General features: G+C 37.5%; 1 pseudogene; it reads right to left on the reverse strand.

Annotated features, from left to right (window-relative positions):
- Positions 1 to 7,063: 7,063 nt before the first annotated feature.
- LOC149256283 (ubiquitin C-terminal hydrolase 13 pseudogene) lies at positions 7,064 to 8,361 on the reverse strand (annotated as a pseudogene).
- Between the last annotated feature and the right edge of the window lie 3,440 nt (positions 8,362 to 11,801).

The raw sequence follows: 11,801 nt of genomic DNA on the forward strand, positions 1-11,801 counted from the left end.
ACCCAAATCAAGCTTCAAAAGATATACGCTACTTTAATGAGCAGAAACCGCGTATACACGCGCTTTTACCGAAGCCAACCTGCGTACAGATCTAAAAAATAAACTTTCTCAACTTGCAGCTGTACCAGATATTAGTTAGACTCAGAACGTAACATTGCGACAATATGCAGATCTAGAAATACGCATAATCAACCATAACATGATAGTGCATTTCAAACCATTTGATCCCGATCTCTCCTTAGATCTAGTTCTCCATCAACCGATGAGATCTCTCCTTAGCTCAGATCAACCAACTCAGAACCTGCATATCAGATCTCTTTCTCTCTTAGATATTCATGCCTTGTCGAAAGATTATCTTTGCCTAATGATCTTCTTCTCCTTATATAGCCTTAGGCCTTTCTCAATACCAAGAGCCAAAACCATAGTAACACAATACCATCATCTTTAAAACTAGGGATCGACACGCCCGTCGAGACATAATGGTCCGAAATCATAGGCACAACTTCCAAGGTCTAACCACCATGAACCAAAGGAACCTTTCCACATACACGCGCTTTTTATGAATCTGACTTGCGTGTACACGCGACTTGGGCTTAACGAAACAGCGTGTATGAGCTTTCTTGCCATGCTGTACTGAGATCTGTCTTCTGATTAAGTTGCCATCACCTGTACTAACCTTTGAGCACCTGTTCCATCCACTGAGTGAGTTGCCATCAAGGACAACACTTGAACCATAATGCCAACAATACCCACATTCTTGCCAATGGTTGGGAAGTCTGCACAAGTTATTATAAGAGCACATGTGTTAATATAGGAAAAATAAAAAGATCCTTTAGGCCATCTAGGTTTTCCTAACACCACAGGCATACATATAATCTAGGGTTTCTCGACACTATAGGCAATGTCTTCCATCAGTTCAAACAGGGAAGGGAAACAAACTGCTTATAAACAGAGAATTGTAACAATGTACCTATGATACAAGGTTCTTATTAGCCAGGGATTGGTTTAAGTCTAGAGGTCTGCGATCGATTAGTAGCTCAAGAAGAACTACTCCAATTTCATAAACATCACTTTGTAGTGTCAGATTTCCAGGGTGTCCAACAAACAAACAAAAAAAATTATTACTAAATAGAGATGCACTGTTATGGAATGAGTTGCAATAATAGGCCTTTCTTAAAAATAAAGGAAAAGAATAGCATGGAATCTAAACTTAATACCACTTTTTAATGACGGCTACAGCATGTAAAACAAATATCCAATTTATAGATTGACTGGATTGGCAAAGAAGCCCGTTAACATTTTTTGTTAGGGATAACTTTAAGTTTCATTGACTGCATTCCAGGGTTTCTGAATGACTCTTGGAGTAGCTTATTAGGCACCAGAGGATTTTTTTTTTTTTTTTTTCTTTTGGGAGATATTAAAATCTAGTTTACATAAGATAATTTTTCTTTTAAAAAAAAAATCAGAGATATATTGGTCTATGTGAAGTTGCGTCTGCATGAAGAGTTTGTTTGTTTGTTTGTTTTTTTTTTCTTTTTTTTTTTTGCATCAGCATTTGTCAAATAGAAAAATCCACAAACTTGGTCTTCGTAGATCCACATATAGAAAAATGCTCCTCTACCCAACTAGTGATGTTTAGGAACATTGAAATGGGTGCATTATGGGAACAACAGAGATATAAAATGTAGGACAGCAGTAGAAAACAAAACAGAAACTTCCATTCCAAATATATTGGTTAATTCCCAATATAAGAAAATAAAAGCCAAATCCTATATCATTAATTTCAACATCTATGAAAATTTGTCCAAGATCAAATTCTAATGGCACCATAAGAATTCCAAATTTTACAAGCATTACAATCTAATGCAACATTCAAAAGTTCAGAGATAACATCTGAGCTATACGAAACAGAGAACATCACAAAGGCCACCATCAATATCATTAGTGCTTAGAGAACTATAAGGATGAACTTATGCCAGATAGAAATATACATTAATCACCAAACCCTGTGCTTATCAAGAAATAATATTTCCATAACTTAAATATGGCACTCTTTTGTTTTGATGGGCAAACTTTATATCCTTGATGACAAGTAAAATACCTTTAAGAGTGAATATTAGAAGTCTAATTGCAAATTTAGCCTCTACTATTAGACAATTACAAAATCATTAACATAGGCAACAGAGAAATAGCTCCGCACAAGTTCATCCTCTAATAAATTTAGATCTTATCATATATCCATGAAAATGGAGCTAATTTATCATATATCCATAAGTTTGTAGTTACTGCCAACTGCATTGTATTAAGGTTTCCGTCAATAACAATGAGAATTGAGCTGGGACACTGAGAGTGGGGCAGTGGAGACTTGGGCTCGAGATCCCTCCTACATCATGTGGTTGTTTCCCAAAGGGTTCAGTTCACCCCACAAGGAGGCAATTGCTTGTTCAGTGGTTGAGCCTCAAGGTCATTCTCTTAGGAGGGGTGGTATATGCAAACAGTATACACTGTAAATGTTGTCCCAACTCTTGATAGGTTGTGGATGCTCATCGCTTAAAATTTATAGAGGAAGCATTTGCCTTCAAATCAATGTCAGTCATTTTTAAAGGTTCTGGTAAGTCTAAATTTGACCAAAGTTGTACAGTTTCATAAAGTAATTCGAGACTTAGTTTAATAATTTTAATTTTTTAATATGGTGTGCTAATATATTTCAATTACGATGCAATAAATAAGTTGTGCTAACTTCAATTGTCCAATAATCTGGGATTCAATGAACAATAGTGATAAAAATTTGAGTAAAAATTGACATTTTCTCTCTTTCGCTTCTATCAATTTTATTTTAAAAATTTAAAATTATTTGTTATCAGGGTGAAAATTGAGTAAAAAAACTCAGCAAAACTATTTTGGTTATAATAATGCCAATACAATCTGCAAATGCGTTTCTGATAGTGAGCATTTCCAATTATACGAAATGCATTTCCTAGTCATGTTTGTTCAGCTGAAAACACATTTCAGGGCTATACGACATGTGTTTAATGAATGATACAACCCTATACTACACATTTCCTGCAACTTGGATTTGTTTAATAATCTCAAGGAATTTTGAGTAACTCCTATCGCTCTATAAATTATATGCCTAAAGCTGAGGCTGTTTTTAAATTATCATTATGAATCTTTATTTCTGTTAAAAAGAAAATAATACTTCTATCCAAATCAAGTTAGCCAAGAAGCCTAGTGACTAGATCATATATGCTCTCATGTTGAAGCCACAACATACATTCAAATTTGAACAAAAGCACAGGTTGCCTACAAAAGAACTAAATAAAATCCTAGATAGTCTTTCACAGTGAAACACCATTGATTTCTTGAGTGATTTGCCACCCCTCTTGAAAACTACGTGAGAAGCATATATCTTAGGCTATATACAATGTATAAACAGACTGACCAATTTGCCAGCCCTTGAAATCTAGGCACCTACCATATTTGAACCAGATATATTTTAACAACCAAAGAAAATAAATTTCCCATACTATGGTGCCACATGTTAGGAACAACCTTTAAGGCATTGCAATCCTTCAATCGTCATGGCAAATCTCCAGTTATAATTAGAAGTTTCCAAAGTGGGTTACAAAATGGCCCAGAATTATTATGCATTCACAAACCAACAAATTCATTTCTGCACAAACTTTTTCGTTGTACCTCAGTCTCTCAAAATATAAAAGGTCTTCTCTACTATACTACGCATGTTACAACTACATTGAAATTGGATTTATATTATGAAGAAAAGACTATTCAATCCTGTAAATTAATTCTGAAAAGAGAGATATGTGAAATCTTGCTCTGTAATTATCTTTTCATTTTGCTAGACTTTAATTTCACAAAAATTGTATATCACATTTATGTACTCTTTTCTCTGGTCTAAAGTAGGCATAACAACACAAAACTTCGTGAATCTCACTGTTAGGACATTGCAGACTTGTAAATCTACTGTTCAACAACTAGAGAAAGGAATGGTAACATTCTCAGGATCAAATGTCAAGGACTTAGGGGAGCTTCATTTTAAATATGAAGTAGTCGATGAACATTTTGATACAAGTGCAAAGCAAAATCTCATGAAGGTGTTTTGTTTATTTTTTCTGTTTTTCTTTTTTTTTTTAAGCCCGTTTCAAAAGAATGATATTTTTGTTAAGTTAAAGTAAGGATTGAGAGAAGCTTAAATTATGGCAGCAAATGTGTTCCTTAAATTATCTCCCTAGATTGATTAGGACACACTGCAACCTGCAAGATTTTGTAAAGTTTAATGACATTGGCCTTCAACTCTGCCTGAAATGAACAAATTTTGGCAGTGCAACTGGACTTACTTTAAATGGCCTCTAAAGGCTGATGATTTCTTTTGATCTTAATCTTTTGCAATCAGTGCACTCCATGAGATCACATTTCTTTCAAGAATTTTGTCAAACAGTGGCCTTGTAATCTCTAGTCTCCCACATCGCAATACATGTCCATGAGGGCAGTGACAACCACAATTTCACATTAAAATCTGCTCCCAATTATGCAATCATGAAACCACTTCCCTTTTTAGCAAAGCTCCTAAATGGGCACATGCCAAGAGCAAAATCGCAATTGTGTTCCAGTTAGGTTTCACTCCTAGCTCCAGTTGGTGAACAGTCCTATTACCTCAACAACATACACAAAGATCATGGCATTCCAAAACACCACACTACATATTCATAAGAGCATCCTTTACAAAAGCATCTGACTGAAATCCATTCCTAGTTACATACCTATGAATCAATTTACGTTCTTCTAGAGTTTCTAAATGATCACAAGCTTAGAGCACATCTACCACTGTAACTGAGTCCAGAATCACACCCACCAGCTGCAGCTGATGAAAGAATGCGAGTACCTCCTTATATGATCTATGATTTCTCAGTGCATAACCGAGAAGCATTGTAGAGCATTAAACCACACTCAATTTAGATGTTTTCTCAAACATTTGGCATGAACCTCGACAGATCCAAATTTAGGATAGAAGTAATTTCATCCACCACAAAATGTTGGAATTGAACCCATTTATGCCTATATGATAATGAACTTCTTGCCCTATTGCAAAGTTGATATGTCACTACACTCCTAGTACCAATGGGAACATAAAGTCACTTGGAAATATGCCTTCATTTTACATTTGGTACTACAGTGTAGGTGTTTGCCCGCTCAGCCGGTTTGTGGCAAACTCTCATAATTACATTCCATGGGTTAATATTTTTCCTAGAATTTTATCATAAAATAGTCGGTCATCTCCTGGACTGCCATACTTGGCATACATGCTTACGATGTTGTTATCTCAAAATGGATTTGTTAAAGGCCACTTATAACTATTTGGGTATGATGTTTTTAGCTCTCTCAGGGCGCACGGATATCAGCATAGGCTTGCAATAGAGCAGCATCAGGGTCAATTAGTAAACCTCGATAGCTCTTGTCATACAAAATATCCATATCCTCCTTCAATGAACGATCGTTGCATTTGTCATGGAGGTTGTTGTTATTGTTTCATTGTGGTTTGGGGAGAAAGGATGAGAAAGTTAAAAGTGGTGATATGCATGATACGTATGTAAGCGTTCCAGTAATCTCTTAGTTCAAAATCAGCATAACGTAGGGAACATTGTGTAGATGTTGTCATTGTTAACTATAAGTATCCATTGAGATTGTGAAATCCTTCAATGAAAATTTGTTATTGGGTAGAATCATACTTGAGGAACTTAAAAACACACATGATTCAAATTGCAATGAAATAAACCCAAAATTTTGATATTCCTGAAAGGACCTTAACTGTGATGGTTCTGTAATTGACAGTTTACAATTGAGTATTAAACCAACCAGTGTGCAAGCATTCGAGTGGTCCACTGAATTGAACCTAGAAAGTCTGATCCTACTTTGATAACATGATATAGTGAACTAATCTCCTCAACCCCATCCTTTGAATACTATAATGCCAACCAGTGCCTTCTACATATATGGCAGGTTTGAATCTCCTCAAATAATATTAATGTTCCTATCCATAATTATCCAAATTGGCCAATATGCCAACTAATCTACCCTTAGTCATTCCTAAAACTAATGGTAAACCTAAAGAAGATCCCTCCAACCACATTATATCTGTAGGGGAGATATATTAACTGTTGGTTGTAGTTCTTCATGTTATACTTTAAGGGCATGATTATTGTTCGATCACTCACAATCTCAACTACATGCGTACCTAAGGCACTATTATGGATGAAATTAAGTTGATACCAATACAACTAGAAATTGGTACAGAAAAGCAAACCATGAAATATTAATTGAACCAACAAGGTCAAGGATGGCTTAGACAAAAGAAAAGGTTCACTCTTGGAATTCTTCATTCATAAACACTGTTAGCTGTTCACTTACCAAGCTTGTAAAATGTAAAGTAAATGTGAATACAAAGGTCTTATGTTCAAATCCCCTATTATTTACCTGTGAACACCTGCTGGGGGTGGCCCTGTTCACCCAGCAGTTATAATGGTCACTGTTATAGTGGTAGTAGTAGGGTAGGAATAGACCCCATATCACACAAGTATGAGACCGGTCCAGTTGCTGATTCATCTAATATTGCTGGCCAAGAATGGAAGTCAAATTGGAATTTCCATCTTTTTATTTGACAATGTTATGATCGTCACTACCCACAAAAGAAATATAGCAAGACACAGGTAAAGATATTAGCGTGTCCCTGGTGATATGATAACCATAGCAAGATAGGAAACAGTTTGAAACAACTTATGTTTCTTGCCAGATGTAAATATTGGATATACAACTATACTATATAGACATACCGACAATTAAGCTAGTGTTCTGGTTTTTTTTTTTTGAAAAGTCAATTTATTCAGAGTGGCATGTTTCAAAATGCTGCAATGACTGGAGTCAACGAGGATGCTAAGAAGAACTGTGATTTATATTCATATATGCTTAGAAAATACTCCATCAAAGCTTGCAACATACCTGGTAGCCACGCCCACACACAATACTTCCTCACAGTTTAGTTACATGTTCACTTAACCATTGTGTCTCGCATGAAGTCATATTCAAAGCGCTTCAGTTGAAGTTGTAGTACAGGAGGAAAATCAATGAAAAGAACACCCTTCTTTGCATCCTGTAGAGCATATTGCTCAGCATGATATTTATTATCCCCTTCAAGGCGTTCCACTTCAACATATTTATCAAATGAAGCATAGACATCTCGTCAACCTTTGACATCAAGCTGCAGATCATAAAATGACTCTTTCCTTGTTGACTTGTAATCTACATTTATGCATTCAATATAATTCATATGATGGCCCTCAAACAGTTGCTGTATTGTGCCCTCAACAACTGTCCCCTTCATTTTGTCTTCTAACTTCTCAGATAACACTCTGTTCAACTCCTGAACATCATGTTGCATAAAAGAATCATATGTGTCCCACCCAAAAGATTTCGTTAACTCCTTTGTCGCAACACTGGTGTCACTATACTGGAGCTTATAAAACAAACTCTGTAAAGCCAATGGAATGCTGCTAGATGGCATGTCATTTTCAATTGTGGGCATATGATACACGGCCTTTCTGAAGTAAGGAATGTGATATAATGTCTGAAGAAGTGAGTTCATGTAGCATGTTGCTCCTTGATTCTTGAGCCCAACATAACCTGTTTCTTTCGTTGAGTCATAGGACCAATAATCAATTACTCTGCGAACAACAACGTCCGCTTCTATTATGAGAGTATCATTCACCAGATAACCTTTTGAATGATCATACACATCTCCAAGCGGCATAAACGATGTGAAACCCCAGTCACTCTCTCGGGCATTGAACTGATGTTGTGTATCTTTCTGGATGGAATACTTAGGGCTATTCTGATTAACAACCGCCAAGCTAAACTGCGCATATCTGCTCCAACCATAAGGCAATGTAGAAGAATCCGCCACATCCAAGTACATCGATAAGTGATCCACACATTTCCCCTTCGGAAATATTAGCACCCGCCATTTGTAACCTCCCACGGTGAAAACTTCTGAGTAATGCTTCTTCACATTTAACCTCGAAAAATTATCGACAGCCCAGGTAAATCGAGAGGAAGGAGGATCGTCCGGAGGTTGATTCTCCGCGGTACTAACCGTCTCTCCTTGCCCTTCCATGGGCTGAGCCCCGTCATTGAACTCGGGATGCGGGACCAGCATTTCGTCCTCTTCCTGATCTAAAGGAGGAGGGGCCATCATTGTCATTGCGTTTGAGGGTATATCTGTTGATGCAAATCGCCCTCTGCGGATGTCAACCACCTCCAATATCAAAACCACTTACCTTCAAATCCTTTCTGGATACTGGTAACTGATTTGCTTCATATTAGAGTGTTAACTAAAGATACTGGTAACTGATTTGCTTCCAAACTTTACAGTGAACATGGGTCAAAGCAAAACAGGACTGACATAAGTACAAAATTGGGATCGAAGTCGAAAGCTCTAATGCGTTCAGTTTTACACTTAAACACGTACAGTCTCTATTTCTTTGATCAAACTTGCAGGTATATATATGTATATATATAGCCTCAGAACTGTGATACTTTGCCACAAGTTCTCGTCTTTTATGGCATTATACAAGACTGCAAAATATACCTTAAATAAGGTGACTGTAATTTGATGACCGCTCTTGAGTGACTGTAATTTGACTTTAACAGAAGAGCTACTCTATATTTGCTATGTGAAACCATAAAATCGATTATCCACTGATGTATATGATGCTTCGGATCTCATAGGTGGTTCAGAATTCGGATCTCTTAAATGCTGGAAAACTTTCTTAGATGATGAGACCCTTCGTTAACTTTGTCAATGCCCTGGAGTTTGGTCACACATAAATGTGCACAAAATTCTGAGCTTCGGATTGAGGTAGCTCAGAGGCTTTGATTCTCTTCAAGGGTAAACACAGACCTCATCTATTGTGTCCAGAACTGCGCTCTCCTTACCAGGATATTCGATCATCTTTGGGCTCTAGAACTGGCCCCTCGGTTTTCTAAAATAGGGTTTTATATGATCTTTATCTTGATCCACAAAACTGCAGCCTAATCACTGTTTGCAAAAGTCCCCAGAACTGCAAGCTTCTTCATCTAGGAGCTCGGTCCAGATTTTTTTTTTTATTTTTTTTATTTTTTTTTATTTTTTTTTTTATTTTTTTTTTTTTATAATATTATTTATTCTGTCAGGAATTTTACAGGCGCATTTAAGTTGAAGCAAAACACTAGCTCTGTCATATCCCAGGCACTAAGCCATTGGCTAATTTTCTGGATTTTCAACTATTTAATAAGAAATTTGATTATGGAATAGCTATGTAGTGGGCTTTGGGTCCAGATTTTGAACCAAAGCTCTGATACCATGTGTAAGGGCCTGATTCCTATTATTAGAGCCTCAATCTATTATACACTAACAGATCTATTTTCCTGTTGATTTAAAAGTAATAAAATGAGCTTACTAACCTTCTTACATAGCTTTAACATCTTATCATTTTATCATAAGCAACATAAATTAAGGTGAACATTCCATTGATATCAACTTAACAAGAGTATTCCATGGAAAAATACCTGTTCCGGTGGTTGATGATGATACCTTTGTCTTATAGCTCCAGCTGAATGCTCCTTATCACCGACCCTGTTCCAGTAGTTGATGATGATACCTTTGTCTTATAGCTCCAGCTGAATGCTCCTTATCACCGACCCAACCGGATTTACCTCCCGGCCAACTAGGAAATAAATTCCTAGCCCAGGAAACCTCCACAGGTTCCCTAGCCCTCCGTGCCCGAGTCCAACCAGATATAATGTGTCCTCAAGAAGAATGTGCAAAACTAGATAATGATACTTTCCTCCTCTCAAACCCAAGAAACCTCCACAGGTTTCTAAGGTCTCCCAAAATCATAACAAGGCCAAACAATCACAACCAACCCCCACAATCCTAAGCAAGACTCCAACCCCCCTTTTCTTCCTTCCCCCTTCCCTTTTTATACCCTCTTTCCTCAACCACCTCTCATTAATGTCATTAACTTCTCATCCATCCTTAGTTGACTTCTCTTCTCCCAAGTAAGCTAGAAGTACATTTGGAATTGTGACATGAATATAAAATTGGGAATTTAATGGGAAAGGATCATGTCTTCTGCCAAGTAAATCTGAAAAGTACATTTGGGAATGTGAAGTGTAATTACATGGAGAGGACCATGTCTTCTCCTTAGTAAATGTGAGGGTACATTGGGGAATGTGAAATGAATAAATATATATTGATGATAAGATGGAGAGGACTATGTCTTCTCCCAAGTAAATGTGAGGGTACATTGGGGAATGTGAAATGTACTTACATGGAGAGGACCATGTCTTCTCCTTAGTAAATGTGAGGGTACATTGGGGAATGTGAAATGAATAAATATATATTGATGATAAGATGGAGAGGACTATGTCTTATCCCAAGTAAATGTGAGGGTACATTGGGGAATGTGAAATGAATACATATATTTTGAAATAATGGAAGGAGACCATATCCTACATAATATTCAATTTGAGAAGGTAAGTGGGGAATTTGAATAACGGAAATCATAAATTTAAATTAGACCAATATTTCTCAATATTTTCAGATAATGTAAATATTAACAAAATTTGTAGGATAATATTTAAGTGGGGCATTACAGTTGGTATATGTTGGGTATACGACCAAATAGTCCCACATTGACTAGAAGTGGGGAGGATCATGGGTATATAAGGATGGACAAATATCTCCATTGGTATGAGGCCTTTTGGGGTAAGTCCAAAAGCAAATCCATGAGGGCTTAGGCCCAAAGTGGACAATATCATACCATTGTGGAGATATGTGGTGTCCAGAGTTCTAACAAGTGGTATCAGAGCCATGCCCCGAAGTTAGCCAAGTGGATGAATCCTCGGAATGTCGAACGAAGGTGGTGAGCCCCGGTAATATCACGATGGGATCCGTGGATGAGCTCGGTTAGACAGGCGGTGTGCTCCGGATTCTTCATGGACGTGTCCTGGCCCCAACACGGTGAAGAGGAGTTGACCTGGGATAGAGCAAGCTCTCGAGGTAGGTGGTGCTCCATGTAAGGCGTGTGCTTCCAACGCATTGGAGCAGAGAATCCTGGTTGGTAGAGAGTGGACGGATGGATAATCGTTTGAGGGGAGGCTCGATGGTCCTTTGTTCGAGGGGAGGATTGTTGGGTATACGACCAAATAGTCCCACATTGACTAGAAGTGGGGAGGATCATGGGTATATAAGGATGGACAAATATCTCCATTGGTATGAGGCCTTTTGGGGTAAGTCCAAAAGCAAATCCATGAGGGCTTAGGCCCAAAGTGGACAATATCATACCATTGTGGAGATATGTGGTGTCCAGAGTTCTAACAGTATAGATATAAGGGACAAGAAATAGTATTTTGATGAAATTAGGTCGACTATGCCCACTTTCACACCAGTCCAGTGCTTCGATCGACTACAAGAAGGACAATAGATGGAGACATCGATTAAAGAACTATAATGGAAATAGCCCATATTGAGGGCCAAGAAGCAACCATGGATAGAGGAAGCAGGTCGGCTCACTCTGTTAGTTGAAGAAAAGTTGAAGACCATTCAGCAAATGCAAAGGACTATGGGCCTCGCAGTAGAAGGCCCTACTATAGAGAAGCTGGTCGAAGAAGTACAACAGGTCACGGTGCAGGGTACTACTGATTTGTAGGTGCTAAAGGTGGATTTCTGCAAACTCTAGGACAAGATT

This window comes from Pinus tabuliformis, chromosome 7 (assembly GCF_031772625.1).
Source record: "Pinus tabuliformis cultivar Carrire ecotype Pingquan chromosome 7, CPIR1, whole genome shotgun sequence".
NCBI lineage: Eukaryota > Viridiplantae > Streptophyta > Pinopsida > Pinales > Pinaceae > Pinus > Pinus tabuliformis.